The sequence below is a fragment of the Ostrea edulis genome, chromosome 3 (assembly GCF_947568905.1).
Source record: "Ostrea edulis chromosome 3, xbOstEdul1.1, whole genome shotgun sequence".
NCBI lineage: Eukaryota > Metazoa > Mollusca > Bivalvia > Ostreida > Ostreidae > Ostrea > Ostrea edulis.
The window spans coordinates 31,276,224-31,304,218 of record NC_079166.1 but is presented as its reverse complement, the minus strand read 5'-3'; the positions used below and the strand labels follow the sequence as shown (position 1 = coordinate 31,304,218).

Here is a 27,995-nt window from a genome sequence, read left to right as displayed (position 1 = left end):
CTTGGGGGGGGGGGGGGGGGGGGGCTACAGTTAGATAATATTCTGGTCAGCACATTCGATAAACTACATGGAATTCATTAAATCACTTCTTTTTCTTTCAGTGGTCTTCAACTTTTAATCTCCAAGAAGGAAATGTAATTAAAAGATGAATAAAGTATCCCTAAGAATACCAGAAGAAAGGCTATGTGTTGAGAAAAACAGCCCTTCCTCAGTACCTCAGAACTAGATGATAGCCCTTAATTGTTACTTTATGCTGAATATGACACAGTATAGAAGATCTGATCATGAAGAAGTAACACCATTGATACACTTGCCAACTGCCAAAATTACTTTCTGATAGTATGACGAGATTAGAAGATATCATGGTGTAGTCATGACACAAACTGCAAATCAAAGAATTAATTGTCTTCCCCAGAGGATGAACAGAGCACGATGGCTTCACATGGATAACATTTCCTTTCGAGTTTTGAAATTAGTAAGTATACAAAATATTTTAGGCCACATAGGGCCAAAAAAAAAATGTTTGTTTTAGGTCGCTTCTGATTTTTAAAAAAAGGGTTGGTAGGTAGGTTTATTTTATTTTTTTTTAAAATATTTTTTTTTTATAAAAATAAATAAGTGCCTTCGAATCAATGAAAATTTTATAGTTAAAGTTGTAATATAATGTGTTTAACAGATAAAAAATGGGTTCAGAGCACAATGTTTAATTGACAAAATACACAGTATGTGATGGAGTTTTAATATTACAATTATAGATGTCTTGGCATTTCGGGTAATAGTTCGTATATCGATGAATTGAAATCGGAAAATTGAAAAAAATTAATAGGGTCGGTGGATATATTTAGGGTCGGGCAGGCGACCTGAAACAAACACATTTTTTATTTTGTCCTAGTCATAAAATTATTTTTTAGATTTTCATCTTTGTTTGGAAATAAAAATGGGCAGGTGGTTGGAGTTTATTTTTATGCCCCCCTTTGAAAAAGAGGGGGCATATTGTTTTGCACCTGTTGGTCGGTCTGTCGGTCGGTCTGTAGACCATGTGTTGTCCGCTCAATATCTTGAGAACCATTCACTTGATGATAATGATATTTCATATGTGGGTTAGCAGGGTTTGACATTTACTTTCTTGAGCACTAGACCAGTCGGGCTACTTCAAATAATATTTACTAGACCTGACCTTACATCCACTAGCCCTGACCAACTTTCCAGAGAAAAGAAACCCTGATGGTTTCTCCATATTTAAGTACTTAATTCAAATGACAAACGTTAAGTTTAAACTAAAACGTACTTAATTGTCTCAAAAACATCTTTAGTCTCGTCATTCAATTTGGTGCTTTTATTTTCAAACTTCCCAATCTACTCCTTTTTTTTTCTCGGAACATCCTTCCTTGAGGACGAGAAGTCGAGACATTCCCGCACATGTGTCAACAACGAAAAATGGCTATTTACGATTTAATTTATTCATTTGATACAGGCAACGAAATTAAGGGGAAATACTCGCTAAATGCGAGTTAAAAATTGAATTTGCGAGTAAAAAATCACAAGTGATCGCAACTTTTTGCGAGTGAAAAAACCCCAATCTTTTTCCCGGATTTCCTCGGTTTATTGGCTGTACTTTGAAGTTTACAATAATCTTGTCTTGTGCATAGAAACTCTTTACAGAATGAATATACAAGTATTGAAAAAGTAAACGTGGATCGAATAAATAGGTCATCTCAGTCGATGGCCTACTTCATACACACTTCGGATGTCTCAGAGACGTCTGATTTAAATAGCAAGCATATTGATCTCGTCCGTGTCTATATAAAACAACACATGACAGTGTGTCACCATTTCACGCGGTGTCCTTCTGTACTCTATAGTCATACACTTCGAGTTCGCGGGGTTTTCTTTTCAGCTAGAATTTTTTTAGATGAAATTTCCAAAAGTTTTGAACATATAGTTTAAATTGGCGCAAACAGTCTTCAAGATTTCAATCCACATGATGCTGTTAATAGGTGGTAGATCTCTGGACAGCGAGTACGCCGCACAAGTGTACCATATGACCCGCACCATGTATGTTGTCTGATAATTCATTGAATTTTAAATGAAAGAATTCGCAATCTTATTTTTATTATTGCACTTTAAAGGAGATTTTTAAAGATTTTCCCAAAATTTTGATAAAGAGACATGCTTGTTTTCTTAAATTCATGTAAAACAGTAATCGATTGAAAAATGCTAGTAAAAGCTCAATTTTGCTAGTTGGAAAATAATCCACTAGCTAAAATTTGCTAGTGGTGAAAAAAGTTAATTTCGATCCCTGTGATAGACACTTTCTTATATTCAATTAAAATAAACTGGGGTTTTTTTCAAATGAAAATAAATTCAGTTTATATATATTTATCCGAAATATAACTTTACACCCATTAACAAAGAGTAAATGTCGTAAAACATCACTTCCGACAGCGACTATGTATTCGAACTAAAAATAGAGATTTTGTCATCACGCGGTTCAAAATTGCTCGCAAACTCTTTACAGTTATTTTTTAAAGTTAAAAATAAGATATCTTATGGTTTAAAATAAAGTTCCTTGTTTATTTTTTCAACATGACCAGTCGGACTAGTAAATCGACATTTTACCCGACCGGACCTATCATTTAGTAGACTCGGTCGGTCGGACGTGACTTAGTGTCAAACCCTGGTTAGTTATGAGTAGAAGAGGATCCTTATTGTTTTTCAGGTCCAAAGGTCAAGGGTCAATCTACTCTGGACATAGGAATATAATGTCCGCTCAATATCTTGAGAACCCTTTGCTTGAAAGACATCAAACTTGGCACACTGGTACATCCTAAGAAGTAGATGACCCCTATTGATTTTGAGGTCACACGGTCAAAGGTCAAGGGTCAAACTGGGCATGGGAATATACTGACCATTCAATGTCTAGAGAACCCTTTGCTTGACAGACATCAAACTTGGCACACTGGTACATCCTAAGAAGTAGATGACCCCTATTGATTTTGAGGTCACACGGTCAAAGGTCAAGGGTCAAACTGGGCATGGGAATATACTGACCATTCAATGTCTAGAGAACCCTTTGCTTGACAGACATCAAACTTGGTACACCAGTACATCTTCAGAAGAAGATGACCCCTATTGATTTTGAGGTCACATGGTCAAAGGTCAAGGGTCAAACTGGACATAGGAATATACTGTCCGTTCAATATATTGAGAACCCTTTTCTTGACAGACATCAAACTTAGTACACTGATATGTCTTCAGGAGAAGATGACCCCTATTGATTTTGAGGTCACACGGTCAAAGGTCACACTGGACATAGGAATATATTGTCCGTTCAATATCTTGAGAACCCTTTGCCTGACAGACATCAAACTTGTTACACTGGTACATCTTCAGGAGAAGATGACCCTTAATGATTTTGAGGTCACATGAGCAAAGGTCAAGGGTCAAACTGGACATAGGAATATACTGTCCGTTCAATATCTTGAGAACCCTTTGCTTGACAGACATCAAACTTGGTACACTGGTACATCTTCAGGAGAAGATGATCCCTATTGATTTTGAGGTCACATGTTTAAAGATCAAGGGTCAACCTGGACATTGGAATATACTGTCTGCTCAATATCTTCAGAACCCTTTGCTTGACAGACATCAAACTTTAAATAGTACTCTGGTGTATATTCAGGAGAAGATGACTCCTATTGATTTTGAGGTCACATGGTCAAAGGTCAAGGGTCAAACTGGACATAGTAATATACTGTCCACTCAATATCTTGATAACCCTTTTACTTGACAGACATCAAACTTAGTACACTGGTACATCTTCAGAAGAGGATGACCCATATTGATTTTGAGGTCAAAAGTCAAAAGTTGAACTGGACATAGTAATATATCGTCTCCTATATTTTAAGAATTATTTGTTTGATTGACACGTACCAAACTTGGTACACTGGTACAGCATAAGGAGTAGATGACCCCTATTGAATTTTAGGTCACATGGTCAATTCACTCTTGACATAGGAAGATATTGTCTGCTCAATATTTTGAATTGATGATAATACTATCAATTAAATGAGGTGTGTGTATAACCCTTTTCAATTTTGCACCATGGGGGGCATATGTGTTTTACAAACATCTCTTGTTTTGTTTTTTTCAGAATATATATTTCACGTTCATTATTCTCACATGTTGCTCTAGAGTGTAGATTACATCATTTTTTTTACATTGTTTTCTTTGGACAGAAAATTTCCATACAGCAATATTATAATTGTTGTTGAGTGATTTTGAAGTACATTTTCATGTAACACTGAAGTTGAACATTCTTTTTCCCTGTTGTCCGTCTGTCTGTAAACTTTCACATTTCTGACTTCTTCTCAAGAACCACTGGGCCAATTTCAACCTAACTTGACAAAAAGCATCCTTGGTGAAGGGCTTTCAAGGTTGTTCAAATAAAGGGCCACACCCCCTTTCAAAGGGAAGATCTAATTACAAAATTGCAAAAATAGGGTGGGGTCATTTAAAAATCTTCTTCTAAAGAACCACTGGGCCAGATGATGTGAAAGTTACATGAAAGCTTCCGGACAAGTGTAGATTGAAGTTTGTTCAAATCATGACCCCCTGGGGTAGAATAGGGCCACACTAGGTGATCAAAGTTTTACATGTACAAATATATAGGGAAAATCTTCACAAGAAGTAGGAAAATAACAAGGCCAGTAAAATACAAATTTACGTAAAGGCTTCCTGAAATAGTGCAGATTCAAGTTTGTCATAATCATGCCTCCCAGGGAAGGTTGGCCGAGGCCACAATAGGAGATCAAAGTTTTACATTCAAATAAGTATAGAGAATTTTCAAGAACCATTAGGCCAGAGCAGTTTACATTTACATGAAAGCTTCCTGACATACAGCTCTGTAGTGCAGATTCAAGTTTGTAAAAATAAAATTTCCAAAAGGTGTCGCTGTGTTTGGTGTAATTTTTGTTCGTTCTGCACAAACTAGCTCATTCAGCTTGACACAGCCTAGGTAATTTACAGTTGATCATTTGATAAACACTTACTTTGTAGAAATAGAAATTATGATTTTTATCTATTTATACATTTATTGCTATTTCTATGAAGACCTTTTACTAATCACTTCTCTAAATATTTTTGCAGATTTGTCAGAATGTTATGCATCGTTATCAACAGAAAAGAACTTCATAGGTAGACCAAAGCTGACATGGGATGAGATCCTAGAACAATACCTAGAGTTTACAGGATTGGATAGGATCAATCCACTGGGTCGCCAAGTGTGGAAGTACAAACTTCAACCTCGACAGGACAGCCAGGCCTCACCCTTGCAAAAAGATTAATTTGGCCTGGATAGTCAAAATGAGTGATGATGATTGATATCAAGGTCTGACACTGGAAGCTCAGTAAGGGTAGATGCTGGCAATGGAGCTGTTTAGCAATAAAACAAACAAGTTTAACATTAAACATGTTTGTATACTTTTTTGGCTCACCTGAGCCAAACGCTCAAGTGAGCTTTTCTGATCACCTTTGCCTGTCGTCTGTCTGTTTATAAACTTTTCACATTTTCATTTTCTTCTCCAGAGTGAACCACTGGGCCAGTTTCAATCAAACTTGGTATGCATCATCAATAGATAAAGGGTATTCAAGTTTGTTCATATAAAGGGTCATGCACCCTTCAAAAAGGAAATAATCATGGAAATGCAAAAATAGGGTGGGGTCATTTAAAAAACCTTTTCAAGAACCACTGGACCAGGAAAGTTGAATTCACACGAAAGGTTCCTGTTTTGTGCAAATCATGGTCTCTGGGGGTAGGGTGGGGTCACAATAGAGAATCAAAGTTTTACATTCATATATAGTGCATATTCAAGTTTGTAAAAAGCTCACAGGGGTAGGGTGGGGGTCACAATAGGGGATTTAAGTTTTACATGTGAAATATATACAAGGAAAATCTTTTAAAATCTTCTCCTCAAAAACTAGATGCAGAACCGTAGCTCTTTGAAAAGAGAGCTTCAGATGAACCCCTTATAAAAAAAACTTCAATTTATGGCAGAGAAAAAAAGTGCATGTTTAAGTCCCTCTATCACTGCATTCCTGCATCGCTGTCTCATGAATTTAATATTAAATAATTCCCAACATATTTTCCCACTATACTTGTTTCCAAACATACTTTCAAATATTTTCTAAACCCACATATAACCCCAAAACAGCTTCAAGTGATTTCAATTTCTTTGTTGATGTAGCCATGTTAAGTAGCCTGTCAATTTGAACCCCAGTTCATTTCCATACTCATACTCATTTTGAAACATAATGTCTGTGTGAACTAATATCCTCACAAATATTTTTAGTGAAATATTTTGGATGAAATCATCCCAGTTGGGTTAAATACTTATTATTCAAATACTGTAGGTTTGAATATTGAACTAATCTCACAGCTTTCTTAAGTTTGGTCCCCATCCCCACCAGTCTGTTTTTACGCTTAACTATTGAAATGGGGTGTAAGGGATCAGACTAGGCTTTTATAGCATTATCAATTTTCAAAAGCTTTAGAAAAATTATACAATTTTAGGTCACTTGAGTAAACTCAGATGACATGTTGCTATTGATCTGCATCTGTTGTAGTCCGTCGACATTAACAATTGAACATTTTTAACTAAATTCTATAACTGAAAGATGAAGATACCGCACAGCGATCAATCTACGATTCAAATAACGGAATTCTTTTCAAATTTAGTATGAAGCACACAAATTTACATTAAACCTTCTTGACATAGTGCATATTCAAGTTTGTTAAAATCATTTCCCCGGGAGTTATGGTGTGGTAACAATAGGGGGTCAAAGTTTTATATGCTAGCTGATATAAAGGAAAATTCTTTAAAGATATCTCTTGAACTATTTAAGCTAGGGCTTTCATATCTTGTATATACAATTTTTATGGCAAAACAAATCTGACTTATTCAGTATGTCCTGAACTACATTGTGTTTAAGGTAGATCTTTCATGTATATTATATATTATGAATTTCTTATGATAAAACCTTTCATCTTGTTGAGGAGCCTCTCACCTCTGGTTGGCGCGGGTTTGAATCCTGCTCGCACCGGTAATTGAGAAAGTTTCCCAGTTTACTCTCGGAAGGTCGGTGGTCTCTTCCCAGGTACATTGTATCTGGGTTCTCTCTTCCACCAATAAAAACTGGGCACCACCAGATAACTGAAAAATTGTTGAGTGTGGCGGAAAACAGTTAAAACAATCAATCATATTATGTTATTTGACCTTGTGACCCTGAATTCTGAGTTTGACATACTTTTAAGAAAGTATAACATATTAAGTATATCCAGGACTATTTTAGATAGGGCTTTTATGTTTTGTATATTGATTACTTATGGCAAGGTCTTTCATATCATACCAAGACCTACGACTTTTTACCTTGGTCTTATCCAGAACAGCAATATCATGCTAGTCATATCTTTGTCTTATATGATTTCATTTTAGTAATGTTGTGTTCTTTAGAGCTAGGTTTGGGTCACATTATTCATGAGAATAAAGATTGATAAAATAGCATTTAAAAATCAAAACAGCAGGGCCAAGATGACTCAGGTGAGCGATGTGGCCCATGGGCCTCTTGTTGATTTTGATATTTCTACCTATATCATTTGTATGAGAAATGGAACTCCTTTTTTTCTTTTACAAATACATGTATTATCATATGGATCCATCTTTGTTGATTATTTAATCAAAGGACATATTCAATTCATTCAATGTATTAAATGTAAATTTATGGATATGTCTGTGGTTAAATTACTTATGTATGTATGTATACATTTTTCTCGCACATGCAATTACATATATGATGTATATATATTTACTAATTGTACATGTAATATCCCCTGTTATATAATAAAATATATGACTGAGAATAAAAGACCTGCTGTTTTCATTGCTACCATGACACATTAAAAGATTAGAATAATTCAAATATCTTAATGAATTCTGTAATATATGAATTTGATATTTGTATATGATTGCCTCACTGGTGTTCAATGTGAACTTTGGTTTATTGTTTCAGTTTGCTCGATCTTTATATCAAATTAAAATTTAAGACAAATAAGGAATTATTTCCGAAATTGGTTAATATGGTACATTGTAGTAAAATAATCAAGAGTTTATTCATATGAGATAGCTAAATTTCACATGAATAACCAGTGACTGATTCTTGATTGTCAACGTTTTCACCGAACAGTTCAGAAATTACCATGGTATATGTACATACTATTAGGGGATCATAAAATTCCTTAAAGAGTGACAAATTTTTAAATATCACCTTTTCAAGGAGAAAAATCCTCTTACGTATATGAATACTATGAAGAGATTAAAGAGAGATGGCTAGATCACTTGTATGGTGAGATTCATTTGTGGCAAGAACTGGTATGATGTCGAGAGTCAGAAAGCACTGGAATCCACTAGGAATAGTTTTAGATCTATGGAGCGCCAAAATAACAAACTCAGATATTTGAAGATATCTTTAATTATTTGAAGATATTATTAATTCATTTCATGCACGCAACATTGCAATCAAAGATCTCTTCAAATAATTAATGATATCTTCATTTGAATTGAATTATTGATATCATTATTTATTCCGCTGAATTGATGCACACAATAATTTAATTGTTGCTCTCCTCAAATGAATTATAATTTAATGATACCAACAATAGAATTAATGCATGCTACAATTCAATTGAAGAGAGCAATAATTCATTAATGCTAACATCACTTAATGTGCGCAATAAATGGATTATTGCTCTCTTCTATTGAATTAATGATATCATTAATTAAATTGATGCGTGCAATAATTATGTTAGTGAGAGTAATTATCTAATTGAGATATAATCCTTAATTAATTCGACATATCCACAACTGAATGAATGATTTCTTTAATTGAATTGTTGCTCTCTTTTTAAAAACAAAACAACGATGTGCGCATTAATTACTTATGAAATAGCCCTGTATATATAATTAAAAAGATCTATTGAATTAAAAGAGATAATCAAGTCATTCATACAGAGCTCTAAATTAATTTTTGCAAGCAATATTTCCACCACATGGATATTATTGGACTTCAATTATTTGAGCTTATGTAAAACATTAAGATTTTAAAAATCATCGTGGTGAATTTGTATTACAAAAGTCATGAGAGGACACGTCCAGTTTTTGAACAAAAACAGAAAGTAATATATTCCCTTGAATTTGGTCATCCCTGTCCTCAGTGTGTTTCAGACGTGTTTAGTGGGAGGGGGGGGGGGTCCAACACGTTTAGCGGATATTTAGTTGTTGGCATGTGGCGGGAGCGAAACCAGGAATTATCCAAGGGGAGGACGTAATGAGTGCCTAAAGCACGAAATCTCTAAACAAAAATATCTAAGATGAAGGAAAATCGTGATTTTTGGGGGTTTTCTATTACAATTTTGTCCTCATATTTCAAAGTGAGATGATAGTCAAAATTGACATAAATTCCATGTACATATCATAAACATGTAGATATTTTTGTAACAGTATATGAAGGAATCTGGAGCAAATCCTGATTCTGAAGTTATATAAACTGGTGTTATACACCGGATTTTCAAACAATTTATGGTTTTTGCAACGTTTGATTAAAGTTTTTTGTAAGGCCACATCTATGTAGTTACATTTACACAGAATGTTCATGAAAATGTTACCTTTTGGAGTGGAATTAAGATATCGCGTAACATTTTTTTTTTTTACAAAGATATCTAATTTTTATCTATATCAAAAGTCAACAAAAAACTTAAAAGTAATACAAAAAATGTATATAATTATTAATACTTGTTTTAGATCTTTTAGGCACTGCATTATACAGAATTTTGATTTTATTTATCATACTTTTTGGTTGAATTACTACCGAGTCTGGCCCGTACAGCATGTATTGACAAACGAGGGAGTCTATAATCATAGAAGTATATATATATATATATATATATATATATATATATATATATATATCAGGGAAGTCGTTGTGGCCGAGTGGACTTACGCACTGGTTTGACAATCTTGCTTGGTGGTGGGTGCCGTACGTCGCTGGTTCGACCCCGGGCTGGGGCGAAAATTTTCAGTACCTAGTTGTGATTATTTAGTGCTTTATATATATATATTATATATATATATATATATATATAATGATAATTATTATAAGTTATTATTACAATTAAAGTTATCATTATGGACACTACTACCCCTCCCCCGACCGGTCGCGGTAGCTCAATGGTAGAGAGTTCGCTTCGTAACCGGGAGGTCGTGAGTTCAAGCACCGTTCATCCGCAAACCCAATTTTAAGACGTTGAAATTGGTAGTGATTGCTCCTTCGCCAAACGCTCGACATTTAGAAGTGAGAATCACGGATCTTTTAGATGTGACCTTATAAACGTAGACCCCTGGTCGTACATGTAGTAGGTGTTCGCACGATATTTCAAAGAACCCTCACTGCTACGACCTTGAACCCTATGGATACATTGGATAGGTACTCCGCTTAAAGCTGGTTACGTCTCAATATGAATAAAATATTCTCGACGGGACGTAAATTATATAAGCAATCAATCATCCAATCAATACTATCCCCCCCCCTTTTTTTTGTTGTTGATTTTCTTAAGGCGATAATTTCAACGAAATGTGTGGATTCCCTGTCTATCCCATCCCAATTTCCATTTATGTAATCGTTTCACACTTTTTTGTAAGTTTTAGAGATTGGCCTTATGTATTTAGCGTGGTGAGAATGATTGTTTGGATGTTTCAAAGTGTTTGATTGCCCGTGTGTATCAGAGTGTTTAACTGGCCGCGTGTTTCAGAGTGTTCAATTGCCTGTGTGTAAAGGAAAGTGTTCAATTGACCGTGTGTAAAGGAAAGTGTTCAATTGACCGTGTGTAAAAGAAAGTGTTCAATCCCCTGTGTGTAAAGGAAAGTGTTCAATTGCCTGTGTGTAAAGGAAAGTGTTCAATTGACCGTGTGTAAAGGAAAGTGTTCAATTGCCTGTGTGTAAAGGAAAGTGTTCAATTGACCGTGTGTAAAGAAAAGTGTTCAATTGCCTGTGTGTAAAGGAAAGTGTTCAATTGACAGTGTGTAAAGGAAAGTGTTCACTTGATAAGCAAAAATTCAAGGAGTGAATAAAACTATATTTCACAAATTTCGACCGCAGCAATGTCTTCTATGTTGTTTTTAGTACCAAATAGTAAATTTTCGTACTAAAATACCAATAACTGTAGAAGTGTTCAGTTGCAGGTGGGGAGTTAAGGTGTTCATTTGACACGCGTTACACGTATGTGTGTGTGTGTGTGTGTGTGTGTGTGTGTGTGTGTGTGTGTGTGTGTTTGTAAGCCCAGTGAATAAGAAGGCACACGTGTAAATCAACACGGAGTCGGCCAAAGGAACACGGAAATGGTGGTGTTCAGTTGGATTTTTATAAAAATCAGCATAAAATCATTAAATAGGTCATCTACCATCAAAATCCTGAAGTGTTTACTTAACAGGATTTATGAGATGTGTGTAACAGGTGTGTAAAGATTTAGCACTCGTCCATCTTTTTTCCTTGCGAGCATGGCTTACACACTTTCGAAGTGCGCATGCTCTGTTTTAAATGACGTCATTTGTGATATCATCATAATGGAGTTTTCCAGGGAAAGAAGTTGGCCCATCTGAGGTAAGTAAACACGGTTGAAAGAATTTTTTTGCATGTTATCAATGGGTTTTTTATTACATAGACTGATTAAATGGTGTTTCATACCGATCGTGTTATGTACAAGCGACAGAGTACCCGAGTTACTGAAAATTTCGATGATGAAAGTGATAAATCTGCGTGAACTGTTTGGTTTTTCTTTTCTTTTTGAAATATAATCTTTGCAGTTAATGTACTCTGTATACTAAGAATTCATATTGATTTTGGATAGAATTTCACAAAAAGAAATGCGCCAGGTCCTTAGGAATCAACCCCCCTACCCCAACCCCCACACGGCACATTTTTTGGATGATTGGAACGTATACCCCTTTACATCTGTCTCCCTACTTTGAAGTTTTTTCCAACGCCATGACATAAATAATAAATAGATAAATAAATAAAAATGCAAAAATAAAAAAGAAAGATGTATATGTATTCGGATTGGCATGTTCCACTTTGTCCGGGTTGAAATCCCCGAGGATGCAAATGTACATTACGCCGCACTGCTTGCAGTACGCACATGGTACAGGCGTACCGCATAGGTATGCAACTACTAAGACTATAAACCAAACAGAATATGATATGCAAAACTATTACTCTGAATGCATTTTATTTGTTTACAATGTAGCCTGTCGGGCTGTGGTGTCACACGCGTGGTTTACACGTGCACTTTAGGTGGCAGTGGAGGAAATTCGAACGATGTATGGATTATTGTCTCCTGGTAACTTTGGCAGTTACCCTTTGCTTTCAATCTACTTTTTAAGAATAATTCAACCCTCGCTAATCATTTCCAAGCTGCATTTCGATCTTGGAAGAATGATCTTCAGCTACAATACAAAATTAAGGGATGATGTTGTGTACTGAGTTTTTCTTGATTGTTTACATCTGTGATTGTTTATGTGATGTATAAACTGATCAAGCTGTACAGTGTCATGACATATAGTGGCATAGCTTCCATTTATATGCTTGCCCATCATTTTGTCAGAAGAAGAAATTTCTAAAATTAAGATTTTTAACATGTATATGATTATATGTGTTTGTTTGATTTTAGTATAATACCTGTAGAGAATATTTCAGCAATATGAAGTGCGACACATTTAGACGCATGCATGTGGTGTTTGAAGGTCTCATCTGAAAGACCAGCAACTTTCTCTTTTGAATGCTAAATATGACGATGGAGCATTCACCTCACTACCTACATTTACACCCTAAATAAAGTACATTAGCATGGCTCGAAACCATGATTTCTTCATCATGAAGCAAATGCTCTGTTACCACTGAGCTACCAATTTTTTAACATGAATTCATAGCTAAAAATTTTAAAAATTTATAACTAATTTTTTGGTTAATTCCATAAATATTATTCCTCTCTTTAGACACAATTCTGGGTAACCCCCTGCCTTTGGGCTTTCAGAATGGGACAATGTCAGGAGAGCTTTTGTTATTTGTTATACTCTTAGTGTTGATGGCATCTATGAACAACAGGATAATGTTTTTAGATTATTATTTCTGATATCATATTTGTAAATTGTTTATGAGGGGTTGTTAAAGTTTGTGGACAAAAGGACACACTTATTAAAAATTCAAAGTTATGATAAGTAAAAAATATAGGAGATGTGTAACAAGATTGTAGATTTGAACATTTTAATTTTAATTAATTTTTATAAGTATTGATTTCAGATACATGTATGACATTGCATGCTTGATCGGGGAGGGGGGCTACAGTTAGATAATATTCTGGTCAGCACATTCGATAAACTACAGTTGTACATGGACCTCATTAAATCACTTCTTTTTCTTTCAGTGGTCTTCAACTTTTAATCTCTAAGAAGGAAATGTAATTAAAAGATGAATAAAGTATCCCTAAGAATACCAGAAGAAAGGCTGTGTTGAGAAAAACAGCCCTTCCTCAGTACCTCAGAACTAGATGATAGCCCTTGTTACTTTATGCTGAATATGACACAGTATAGAAGATCTGATCATGAAGAAGTTACACCATTGATACACTTGCCAACTGCCAAAACTACTTTCTGATAGTATGACGAGATTAGAAGATATCATGGTGTAGTCATGACACAAACTGCAAATCAAAGATTGTCTTCCCCAGAGGATGAACAGAGTGCTTCACATGGATAACATTTCCTTTTCGAGTTTTGAAATTAGTAAGTATACAAAATATTTTAGGCCACATAGTCATAAAATTATTTTTTAGATTTCCATCCTTGCTTGGAAAAAAATGGGGCAGGTGGTGTATTTTTTATTTTTCAGAATATATATTTCCCGTTCATTATACTCGCATGTTGCTGAAGAGTGTAGATTACTTCATATTTTTTTTTACATTGTTTTCTTTGGACAGAAAATTTTCATACAGCAATATTATAATTGTTTTTAAGTGATTTTGAAGTACATTTTCATGTAACACTGAAGTTGAACATTCTTTTGCGCTTTTTTGAATAATAGTAATTTTTAGCTCACCTGAGCTGAAAGTTTAAATGAGCTTTTCCAATCCCCTGTTGTCCGTCTGTCTGTAAACTTTCACATTTCTGACTTCTTCTCAAGAACCACTGGGCCAATTTCAACCAAACTTGACAAAAAGCATCCTTTGTGAAGGGCTTTCAAGTTTGTTCAAATAAAGGGCCACACCCCCTTTCAAAGGGAATATAGAATTACAAAATTGCAAAAATAGGGTTGGGTCATTTAAAAATTTTCCCCTAAAGAACCACTGGGCCAGAAGAGCTGAAATTTACATGAAAGCTTCCTGACATAGTGTAGATTGAAGTTTGTTCAAATCATGACCCCCATAGGTAGGATGGGGCCACAATAGGGGATCAAATATTTTACATACAAATATAAAGGTAAAATCTTTAAAAATCATCTTCTCAAGAAACACTGGGCTAGGAAAGTACAAATTTACATAAAAACTTCCTGACATAGTGCAGATTCAGGTTTGTTAAAATCATGACCCCCTGGGGTAGAATGGGGCCATAAAAATCTTCTTCTCAAGAACCATTAGGCCAGAGCAGTTTACATAATTTACATGAAAGCTTCCTGACATAGTGTAGATTGAAGTTTGTTCAAATCATGACCCCCATAGGTAGGATGGGGCCACAATAGGGGATCAAATATTTTACATACAAATATAAAGGTAAAATCTTTAAAAATCATTTTCTCAAGAAACACTGGGCTAGGAAAGTACAAATTTACATAAAAACTTCCTGACATAGTGCAGATTCAGGTTTGTTAAAATCATGACCCCCTGGGGTAGAATGGGGCCATAAAAATCTTCTTCTCAAGAACCATTAGGCCAGAGCAGTTTACATAATTTACATGAAAGCTTCCTGACATACAGCTCTGTAGTGCAGATTCAAGTTTGTAAAAATAAAATTTCGAAAAGGTGTCGCTGTGTTTGGTGTAATTTTTGTTCGTTCTGCACAAACTTGCTCACTCAGCTTGACACAGCCTAGGTGTTCATATGTAAATTTTTTATTTTTCGTAACTTAAAATGTCGTGTAGCAATGGTGGCCAGATCAAATTTTCCTTCCAATGTTATAATAGGACTAGACATGGGTATCATTTTGCACAGTCTATGCGAAAGACATCGGACCGTCGGACCTGACCGATGTGCAGTGCCTCAGGTCCGATGTGTCATTTTTTACACCGGACCGGAATGTCCGATGTCTCAGTATTCGGTTTTAAGCTTTATTATTTTGACGCGGAGTCAATTAAATGTTTGTTGTAAGTAAAAAATATCACACAAATCCAAATACGTAAATGAATGTGATTAAACCGCATGGACCGTCTAAATTATTATGCGGGAGGGATCCCTGGTATAGTATTACTAGTATAATAAATAAGATTTCCTTGGTTTTGCATTTTCACGTGTTTCTCTTTTTTACATTAGGTTTTTCGGTCTGACAAAATTTGGTTCGGTCCGGTGTGTTCATTGATTACACAGGACCGAATGTCCTGTGTGGTCCAAAAAACTTTCGTATAGACTGTTTGCATACAATTTAAAGTATGTTTTTGCATATACACATTTTTCTAATGCCTGTACACATTGAATTATTAAACACCAGGCACGTCCTCCTATCCCCTTTACAAGCTATGTTTGTGTGGGTTTTTTTGGAGTTAGATTTTAGGTAGGAGAAATCATGGCCCCGTGAGTAGGTTGGGCCACAATACTTAAATAGGGATCAAAGTTTTAGAAGCGAATATGTAGAACAAATCTTTAAATATGGGCCAAGGTGAATCAGGTGAGCGATGTGGCCCATGGGCCTCTTGTTTGAATATACAGTTTATGCAGGATCAGGATATGCCATTGCCGTATCCGCTAATTAATGAGTCATAATTACCATCATTGTACCACAAAGCAACAGTCACTGTACTGTAGTTCTTTTGCTTAACATTATTCAATTCAGTTTGCCATCATCTTCTTCTAGTCTAAGACACGCACACTCAATAATAAAAGTTCCAAACACAGAATTGGGAAATGGCATGGTATCGCATACTTTCACATTCAATAGCATCTCCATTAATCAATTTTAACAAGGCATACATGTGCAGTCACTTGACCAAATGCATATCACACTGCAACAGTCCTTCACAACTACCACATCTTTGGGTACCCTTATAATAGAAACATGTCAAATATAACCACAACATGCCAAAATGTTAGGGTCAGTCATTGAAATGCTCTAAATGTTTGATATACAAGCCAAATATTTGTTCTCAACTTCTTTTTTTTAAAAAAAAGAAGGTAGAATAAAAAACAATGGGGTGGATAATTTTGAGAGGGGTGGGCGTGGATGATAATCTGTAAATATGAAATTCTATGTGGCCTTAAGTACAGTAAATATGAAAGCAGATCTTAGTATTTAACAATTTTGTTGATCCATAATTTATTTACAGATTTTATATGATCTTATTTTGTATAATTAAAATCTTAGATGATATGTGTAGAATAATTATATCATTTAGCAAAATGTAATGATTTGTAAACTATAGATACATATACATGTAGTAAATTTGTGTAACAATTAATACATTCAACCCAAAAATGAATTTGCATATTTTAATTTATTTTTAGCTCACCTGAACCAAAGGTTCAAGTGAGCTTTTCTGATCACATTTTGTCTGTCGTCTGTCTGTCCGTCTGTAAACTTTTCACATTTTCGACTTCTTCTCCAGAACCACTGGGCCAATTTCAACCAAACTTGGCCAAAAGCATCCTTGGGTAAAGGGCTTTCAAGTTTGTTCAAATGAAGGGCCATGTCCCTTTCAAAGGGGAGATAATCACAAAAATAGGGTGGGGTCATTTAAAAATCTTCTTCTCAAGAACCACTGGGCCAGAAGAGCTGAAATTTACCTGAAAGCTTCCTGACATATTGCAGATTCAAGTTTGTTCAAATCATGGCCCCCGGGGGTAGGATGGGGCCACAAGGGGGGATCAAAGTTTTACATACAAATATATAAGGAAAAACTTTAAAAATCTTCTTCTCAAGAACCACTAAGCCAGAAAAGCTGAGGTCAAAAATAAACATTGATTTGTTTGATGTACTCCGACCGACCAATCAAATTTGCTCCTACCCGACCATTTTTTCCAGCAATTTAAAACTTTTTTTGGGGGGGGGGGGGGGGGTCCCTTGAAAAATAGAAAATTCTCCTTATTCTAAAAGAAAATATTACAAATTTTCATGACGTTAAAAAAAAACCAAAAAAAAAAAAAAACCTGCCTACCGACCCACCTTGAAAAATGTGAGTCAGAGTACATCAAACAAAAATATTTTTAATGATGGCCTGATATTTACATGAAAGCTACCTGACATAATGCAGATTCAAGTTTGTTCAAATCATGGGCCCCGGGGGTTGGATGGGGCCACAATAGGGGATCAAAGTTTTACATACAAATATATATGAAAAATCTTTTAACATCTTCTTCTCAAGAACCACTGAGCCAGAAAAACTGATTTTTACATGAAAACTTTCTGACATAGTGCAGATTCAAGTTTGTTCAAATCATGGCCCCCGGGGGTAGGATGGGGCCACAATTGGGGGGGGGGGGACCCCATCAGTAAGCACGCCCCCTACTTCCGGTGTAATGGCAGTAACTGCAAAAATGAAGGCCATTGTGTACAATACTTCATTATCACTTAATGTTGTTCACGTTCTTCTGACCCAGGGATCGAATATTTTCCTACAATTTACAGTGGATCAAAGAGAATTGTTTTATAGTTTTTTTCTTCTTTATGCATATATGACCCAGTATGTCTCTGCAGAGCACAGATCTACATCTGGCATTTTCTAATTACTTAATGTTCACTATTTTTAGCGATCAATTAAGTTTTTTAAAATTAGTTTTTCAGTCAAAATTAGCATAAATATAAATCTATAGCTAACCAGGGGTATGATGCATGTGACTCAAATTTGTCATTATGCAGGGGCCTATATCTATTTTACGAAGTATATTTGATGCGCATTAAAGTTTGAAAATTTTAATTCAAAATATGCATTAAAACCGCTGTTTGAACAAGGCATACGTATCATTTTAAAGTTACATATGTACGTAAGTATCTTTGCTAGATATGATGTTCAAAAAGATTAATCAGTTTTTTTAATTACTGATTAGATCACCTGAGTGGGTATAGGATTGATAAAGTAAGATTTTGAATTTTTATAAAAGCTAACAGACAGATGAAAGAGCTTGATAAATACCATAATACAGTCCATCATAACATGGGTGCATGAAAATCAGGTTCTAGAGCAGATATTAATAGGTAGAACATTGATGATACGTCTTATCTGGTATATGTAAGTTGTAACACCCTCTTCATTAATACTGTGCATTTTGACAAAATAGTATATGAAGTCCAATGGTTCCATTGAATTTGAACATATGTTGAATAAATATATAGTTAGTAGTGGTAGGGAACAGGTATTGCTTGAATGTGTCTACTAGATTTCTTGTTAAATAACCTTCACTTTAATTTCAGTCAAACATAATTTTGCATCAAAGAGAAAAAGTGGCTTTGACATAACCTAGAAAATACAATATTCATTAAAAAGAGCATGGCACCAGGATAGCTAGATGCCCATATTCCCAGCAAAATGAGCCAGTCCTAAAGAGAGTCCACTAGAGATGAAATAAAACGCATTAAAATGTATTGAGAAAAGGTATATATATACAAGTTTTGATTTGCACCTTAAGAGTATATTGATAATTCGTATTTTGACAGCCTCCAACTGAAATACAGTGAAAATATTGCTGAAGTACTGTAATTATGTCTCCCCTCTTTCAGGGGAGACATATTGTTTTTGTACTTTCTGTCCGTCTGCCACAAAATCTTGTGAACACTTCTCCTATATGGCTTATCAGATAGACTTTAAACTTTGTACAATGCTTCATTGCCATTTGTAGATGTGTATATTGGTGGGATGGAAGGATCCAATTATTTTCCTAAAAGTTAATAGTAGATCTTAGAGGGGTGGAGGATGTAAAATACCTTGTCAACACTTCTCCTCCTATATGGCTTATTGGATAGATTTGAAACTTTGTACAATGCTTCATTGCCATTTGTAGATGTGCATATTGTCGGGACAGGAGGGTCCAATTATTTTTCTAAAAGTTAATAGTAGATCTAAGAGGTGTGGAGGATGTTAAAATAGCTTGTGAATACTTCTCCTATACAGCTTATCCGATAGACTTGAAATTTTGTAGAATACTTCAATGCCATTTGCGATGTGCATATTGCAGGGACAGATCAAAGATCCAAATGTTGTCCCTAATATAGTGGATTGTAGGGGTGGAGGGTGTAAAATAGTTTGTGAACCCTTCTCCTATGTGGCTTAATTATTGGAGTTCATAATGTCTCTGTTCCTGCTCATGCTTTATCTTCCATACTATGCAGTACATTAAGGGGTTGGAGGTTTCATTTGGAGCACTTCCAATTTGGGGAGTTGGGGATACATTTGTTTTTCATATATTAAACAATCTGAAGTTATGATATATTTGTCATAAAATGTTTATGATATCTGTATCACTTTGAATCTTTAAAAATGATAATTGATGTGTGAATTAATATTTACAGCTGATCATTTGATAAACACTTACTTTGTAGAAATAGAAATTATGATTTTATCTAATTGTACATTTCTTGCTACCTTTTACGAAGACCTTTTACTAATCACTTCTCTAAATATTTTTGCAGATTTGTCAGAATGTTATACATCATGATCAACAGAAAAGAACTTCACAGGTAGACCAAAGCTGACATGGGATGAGATCCTAAAACGAGACCTAGAGTTTAGAGGATTGGATAGGATCAATCCACTGGGTCGCCAAGTGTAGAAGTACAAACTTCAACCTCGACAGGACAGCCAGGCCTCACCCTTGCAAAACTATTAATTTGGCCTGGATAGTCAAAATGAGTGATGATGATGATATCAAGGTCTGACACTGTAAGCTCAGTAAGGGTAGATGCTGGCAATGGAGCTGTTAAGCAATACAACAAACAGGTTTAACATTGAACATGTTTATATACTTTTTAGCTCACCTGAGCCAAAGGCTCAAATGAGCTTTTCTGATCACCTTTGCCTGTCGTCTGTCTCTCTGTAAACTTTTCACATTTTCATTTTCTTCTCCAGAGTGAACCACTGGGCCAGTTTCAATCAAACTTGGTATGCATCATCAATAGATAAGGGGTATGCAAAAATAGGGTGGGGTCATTTAAAAAACCTTTTCAAGAACCACTGGACCAGGAAAGTTGAATTCACATAAAAGTTTCCTGTTTTGTGCAAATCATGGTATCCGGGGGTAGGGTGAGGTCACAATCGAGGATCAAAGTTTTACATTCATATATAGTACAGATTCAAGTTTGTTAAAGGTCATGGCTCACAGGGGTAGAGTGGGGTCACAATAGGGGATCTAAGTTTTATATGTGAAATATATACAAGGAAAATTTTTTAAAATCTTCTCCTAAAAAACTAGATGCAGAACTAAACCCAAAATTGTAGCTCTTTGAGAAGATATTGGGGCAAGTCAGAGTGCTAGAGCTTCAGATGAGCCCCTTATTAAAAATCTTCAATTTACGGCACAGAAAAAAAGTGCATGGTTAAGTCCCTCTATCACTGCATTCCTGCATCGCTGTCTCATGAATTTAATATTAAATAATTCCTAACATATTTTCCCACTATACTTGTTTCCAAGCATACTTTCAAATATTCCTTAAACCCACATATAACCTAAAAACTCACAGCTTCAAGTGATTTTCTTTGTTGATGTAGCCATGTTAGGTATACGTAGCCAGTCAATTTGAACCCCAGTTCATTTCCATACTCGTACTCATTTTGAAACATAATGTCTGTGTGAACTAATATCCCCACAAATATTTTTAGTGAAATATTTTGGATGAAATCATCCCAGTTGGGTTAAATACTTATTATTCAAAAACTGTAGGTTTGAATATTGAACTAATCTCACAGCTTTCTTAAGATTGGTCCCCATCCACTCCAGTCTGTTTTTACGCTTAGCTATTGAAATGGAGTGTAAGGGATCGGACTAGGCTTTAATAGCATTATCAATTTTCAAAAGCTTTAGAAAAATTATACAATTTTAGGTCACTTGAGTAAACTCAGATGACATATTGCTATTGGTCTGCGTCCGTTGTAGTCCATCGATGTTAACAATTGAATATTTTTAACTAAATTCTATAACTGAAAGGTGAAGATAACGAACAGCGATCAATCTACGATTCGAATAACAGAATTCTTTTCAAATTTAGTATGAAGCACACAAATTTACATTAAACCTTCCTGCCATAGTGCATATTCAAGTTTGTTAAAATCATTTCCCGGGAGGTATGGTGTGGTAACAATAGGGGATCAAAGTTTTATATGCTGATACATGTATATTTAAAGGAAAAATCTTTAAAGATATCTCTTGAACTATTTAAGCTAGAGCTTTCATATCTTGTATATACAATTTTTATGGCAAAACAAATCTGACCTATTCAGTGTGTCCTGAACTACATTGTGTTTAAGGTAAAACTTATATGGTACCAATTTTGATGCACCAGATGCGCATTTCGACAAATAATGTCTCTTCAGTGGTTGGCGTGGGTTCGAATCCTGCTTGCACCGGTAAGTGAGAAAGTTTCCCAGTTTACTCTCGGAAGGTCAGTGGGGTTCTCTCTTCCACCAATAAAAACTGGGCACCACCAGCTAACTGAAAAATTGTTGAGTGTGGCGGAAAACAGCTAAAACAATCAATCATATTATGTTCTTTGACCTTGTGACCCTGAACTCTGAGTTTGACCTACTTTTAAGAAAGTATAACTTATTAAGTATATCCAGGACTATTTTAGATAGGGCTTTCATGTATTGTATATAGATTACTTATGGCAAAGTCTTTCATATTATACCAAGACCTATGACTTCATACCTTGGTCTTATCCAGAACAGCAATATCATGCTTGTCATATCTTTGTGTTATATGATTTCATTTTAGTAATGTTGTGTTCTTTAGAGGTAGGTTTGGGTCACATTATTCATGAGAATAAAGATTGATAAAATAGCATTTAAAAATCAAAACAGCAGGGCCAAGGTGACTTAGGTGAGCGATGTGGCCCCTGGGCCTCTTGTTGATTTTGATATTTGTACAGATATCATTTGTATGAGAAATGGAACTCTTTTTTTTTCTTTTACAAATACATGTATTATCATATGGATCCATCTGTGTTGATTATTTAATCAAAGGACTACATTCAATGTATTAAATGCAAATTTATTGATATGTCTGTGGTTGAATTACTCATGTATGTATACATTTTTTTGGCACATGCAATTACATATATAATGTATATATATATATATATATATATATATATATATACTAATTGTACATATAACATCTCCTGTAATATAATAAAATATATGACTGAGAATAAAAGACCTGCTGTTTTCATTGCTACCATGGAACATTAAAAGATTAGAATAATTCAAATATCTTAATGAATTCTGTAATATATGAATTTGATATTTGTATACAATTGCCTCACTGGTGTTGAATGTGAACTTTGGTTTATCATTTCAGTTTGCTCTTTATATCAAATCAAAATTTAAGACAAATAAGGAATTATTTCCGAAATTGGTTAATATGGTACATTGTAGTAAAATAATCAAAAGTTTTTTTCATATGAGATAGCTAAATTCCACATGGATAACCAGTGACTGATTCTTAATTGTCAACATTTTCACCAAACAGTTTAGAAATTACCCCGGTACATACTATTGGGGGATTATAAAATTCCTTGAAAAGTGACATATTTTTAAATATCACCTTTTCAAGGAGAAAAATCCCTTTAAGTATATGAATCCTATGAAGAAATTAAGAGAGAGATGGCTATAGGTATATGCGACCCACCTGATCTTTATTTTTCTGCAACATATTCAAGTGTGTTTTTATCACTTGTATGGTGAGATTCATTTGTGGCAAGAGCTGTCATGATGTCTGAGTCAGAAAGCACCAGAATCCACTAGGAATAGTTTTAGATCTATGGAGCGCCAAATTAACAAACTCAAATATTTGAAGATATCTTTAATTATTTGAAGATATCAATTCATTTCATGCACCAACATTGCAATCAAAGATCTCTTCAAATAATTAATATCTTCAATTCTGCATTATATATATATTGCGAGCATGAATTGAATTATTGATAACATTATTTATTCTGCTGAATTGATGCAGGCAATAATTTAATTGTTGCTCTCCTCAAATGAATTATAATTTAATGATACCAACAATAGAATTAATGCAGGCTACAATTCAATTGAAGAGAGCAATAATTCATTAATGCTAACATCACTTAATGTGCACAATAATTGAATTATTGCTCTCTTCTATTGAATTAATGATATCATTAATTAAATTGATGCGTGGAATAATTATTTTAGAGAGATTATCTAATTGAGATATAATCTTCAATTCAAGATATCCACAATTGAATGATTTCTTTAATTGAATTGTTGCTCTTTTAAAAAAAAAATGATGCGCGCATTAATTGCTTATGAAATAGCCTTGTATATATAATTAAAAAGATCCTCCATTGAATTAAAAGAGATAATCAAGTCATTCATACAGAGCTCTAAATTAATTTTTGCGAGCAATATTTCCACCCCATGGATGTGCGCATCAATTGAATTAATGAGAGCGATAATTGATTTGATGTGCGTATATTATTGGACTTTAATTTGAGCTTATGTAAAACATTAATAAGATTTTAAAAATCAACCTGGTGAATTTGTATTATAAAGGTCATGAGAGGACACGTCCAGTTTTTGAACAAAAACAGAAGGTAATATATTCCCTTGAATTTGCAATTGGTCATCTCTGTCCTCAGATCGGCAGGGAAAGGAGTGGGGGTCCAAATCACTTTTATGAGAGAGATTATTTCTCATTCGAAGGCGCGAATTGCCGATGTTCAGGAAATGTTTTAAATCTCTACTTGCCTTTCGAGACTGGACTAAGTTCATCAATAAAACTTACAAATATGTAACTTGAATTTTACCTTTCGTTATAATAGTTCAATTTATGCGCAATGTACCAGGTTCAATTGTCGGTGTGTTTCAGACGTAGTTAATGAGGGGGGGGGGGGGGGTGTCCAACACGTAACACGTTTAGGGAAGGGCGTAATGAGTGCCAAAGGCACGAAATCTCTAAACAAAAATATCTAAGATGAATCAAAATCGTGATTTTTGGGGGTTCTCTATTACAATTTTGTCCTCATATTTCAAGGTGAGATGATAGTCAAAATTGACATAATGTGCATGTACATATCATAAACATGTAGATATTTTTGTAACAGTATATAAAGGAACCGGGAACAAATCCTGATTCTGAAGTTATGTTATATAAACTGGTGTTATAAACCGGATTTTCAAAGAATTTATGGTTTTTGCAACGTTTGATTAAAGTTTTCTGTAAGGTCACATCTATGTAGTTACATATTTAAACAGAATGTTCATGAAAATGTTCCCATTTAGAGTGGAATTAAGATATCGCGTAACATTTCTTTACAAAGATATCTAATTTTTATTCATGTCAAAAGTCAACAAAAAACTTAAAGTGATACAAAAAATGTATATAATTATGAATACTTGTTTTAGATCCTTTAGGCACTGTATTACAGAATTTTGATTTTATTTATCATACTTTTTGGTCGAATTACTACAGAGTCTGGCCCGTACAGCATGCATTGGCAAACGAGGGAGTCTATAATCATAGAAGTATATATATATTTATAATAATGATGATTATCATAAGTTATTATTACATTAAAAGTCATCATTATGGACACTACTACCCCTCCCCCCGACCGGTCGCGGTAGCTCAATGGTAGAGCGTTCGCTTCGTAACTGGGAGGTCGTGAGTTCAAGCATCGTTCATGCGTCAAACCTAAGACGTTAAAATTGGTAGTGTTAATTGCTCCTTCGCCAAACGCTCGACGTTTAGAAGTGAGAATCACGGATCTTTTGGATGTGACCTTATAAACGTATATCCCTTGTCGTACATGTAGTAGGTGTTGGCACGATATTTCAAAGAACCCTCGCTGCTACGACCCTGAACCCTATGGATACATTGGATAGGTCTAAATTCGTGGTACTCCGCTTAAAGCTGGTTACGTCTCAATATGAATAAAATATTCTCGACGGGACGTAAAATATATTATCAATCATCCAATCAATACTACCCTCCCCCCTTTTTTTATTTTCTTGCGGCGATAATTTCAACGAAATGTGTGGATTCCCTGTCTATCCCATCCCAATTTCGATTTATATCATCGTTTCACGCTTTTTTGTAAGCTTTAGAGATTTGGCCTTATTTATTTAGCGTGGTGAGAATGATTGTTTGGATGTTTCAGAGTGTTTGATTGCCTGTGTGTATCAGAGTGTTTAACTGGCTGCGTGTATCAGAGTATTTAATTGGCCATGTGCGTCAGAGTGTTCAATTACACGTGTGTGTCAGAGTGTTCATTTGCCCGTGTGTGTCAGAGTGTTCAATTGCCTGTGTGTAAAGGAAAGTGTTCAATTGACCGTGTGTAAAGGAAAGTGTTCAATTGCCTGTGTGTAAAGGAAAGTGTTCAATTGCCCGTGTGTAAAGGAAAGTGTTCAATTGACCGTGTGTAAAGGAAAGTGTTCACTTGATAAGCAAAAATTCAAGGAGTGAATAAAACGATATTTCACAAATTTCGACCGCAGCAATGTCTTCTATGTTGTTTTTAGTACCAAATAGTAAATTTTCGTACTAAAATACCAATAACTGTAGAAGTGTTCAGTTGCAGGTGGGAAGTTAAGGTGTTCATTTGACACGCGTTACACGTATGTGTGTGTGTGTGTGTGTGTGTGTGTGTGTGTGTGTGTGTGTGTGTGTGTGTGTGTGTGTGAAACTTATACGGTACCAATTTCGATGCACCAGATGCGCATTTCGACAAATAATGTCTCTTAACGTAGTTCCACACTCCTGTGACGTCATAAGATTTTGCAAAGTCAATAATTTAATGACTGGAACATAAATTCTGTTGGAGTCTTTTTCAATAGTTATTGTAAAAAATCTTGTTAGCCATAAAATATTTCAAAAGTTTTAGTTATATTTGAATAGTCAATGATGTGTTTCAAAATGTTGAATCCAAGGACAATAACTCTGCTTATATTAAATTATTTATCAAGTCCATTATGCAATAGATTTCCTATATTTTTCACAAACATTTTACCAAGATGACAAGGAATTATTATCTGTGTCTTTTCATGAAATTACATAGAATTTTAATCCATGAGTGGTTTTGAATAGCTCAGTTGTATGGTGCCAGACTTAGGTTTTTTATGGGGGTATACATACTCTGGAAGCTATAGATTTGAAATTATTAAGGATAGGTATGGATTTTTCTCCATATGTACATCTACTAATAAAAACAGAAAAAATGATATGTAAACCATGCTATAAGGAAATTGTGTCCATATTTGTTTGTTTTTTAACATTTTGGAGAATAAGGCTAATTCAATAATTTTGCACTTATTGTACTAAAACTTGATGAACAGATTGAAAATGACATGTGTTTTAGTTATTGACATGTTTCCTGATAAATAAATGCAATTTAAATTATTATTATTATTTTTATTTTAAAATAACAACAGATAACTGTTTCCAATGAATTTCATAAAAATCTACATAGGGGTACATTACTTCAGTAGTGTCTGTAATGAAAATTAATATGGAAATCCTTCACTATTTTGCCTTTTCTCATTACTCTGAATGTTAATTTATTGATTCCAAACAAAAAAATGCTACCTAAACCCCAAAAATCCAGGACTAAGGACCCACCTTAAGTGATGCTCAACCGAAATGTTTGAAATCCGAAATAACAATAAACTTTTAGAGCTATTTTAGGGAAAAACAGAGTGCCAAAAAATTGGAGTCAAATTCGTCTAAGGATAAAAGCTATGCGTGAGGGAGATAATCCTTAATTTTGAAACTAATTTCTAAATTTTATAACAGCAATTAAATATACATCCGTATGTTCAAGCTAGTAACGAAGTACTTAGCTACTTGGCTGTAGAGACCTTCGGGGACTAACAGTCCACCAGCAGAGGCCTCGACCCAGGGGTCATAATGTAAAACTTATACGGTATCAATTTTGATGCACCAGATACGCATTTCGACAAATAATGTCTCTTCAGTGATGCTCAACCGAAATATTTGAAATCCGAAATAACAATAAACTTTTAGAGCTATTTTAGGGAATATATATATATATATCTACAGAAGCATGCAAGTCGAAAAACTTACTATACTGCATTATTTGCAACGGGTGTGGCAAGGAATATATTGGACAAACCGGAACACAACTAACAGCGAGGATGCGTGTCCATCGCCAACAAATTAACGATCCCAGTACAAGAAATACCCCATGCAGCGAACACTTTGACACCTGTGCTAGAGGCAACTACAGCGTATTTCCATTTTATAAACTTAAAACAGAATCAACGTCCATGAGACTTGCTAAAGAAAATTATTTCATTAAACTGTTTTCTCCTAAACTAAACAAACTTTAATCAATACATATATGAAAAATTCTGCTTGTTAAACCTCTTAATTCATCAACTTTTATCATGTAAATGTTCATGCTTATTTTGTCTAAGTCACCTTTCCCGAACTTTTGTATTATGACGTCATGTATCTATTCCCTCCTCGCAAAGACTATCATGACGTCATGACGTCA

General features: G+C 34.7%; 1 protein-coding gene and 2 long non-coding RNA genes across 3 annotated transcripts in view; all 3 read left to right on the top strand.

Annotated features, from left to right (window-relative positions):
* Positions 1-27,995, top strand: part of LOC125676865 (uncharacterized) — a 122,478-nt gene that overhangs the window by 51,650 nt on the left and 42,833 nt on the right. The gene's annotated exons all lie outside the window — the stretch shown is intronic.
* Positions 10-7,923, top strand: LOC130053360 (uncharacterized). The gene is made up of 2 exons (XR_008801918.1): positions 10-475; positions 5,149-7,923. It is a non-coding gene; the product is annotated as an uncharacterized LOC130053360 (long non-coding RNA).
* Positions 12,788-22,874, top strand: LOC130053359 (uncharacterized). Its single transcript, XR_008801917.1, has 3 exons — positions 12,788-13,886; positions 18,714-18,894; positions 19,929-22,874. It is a non-coding gene; the product is annotated as an uncharacterized LOC130053359 (long non-coding RNA).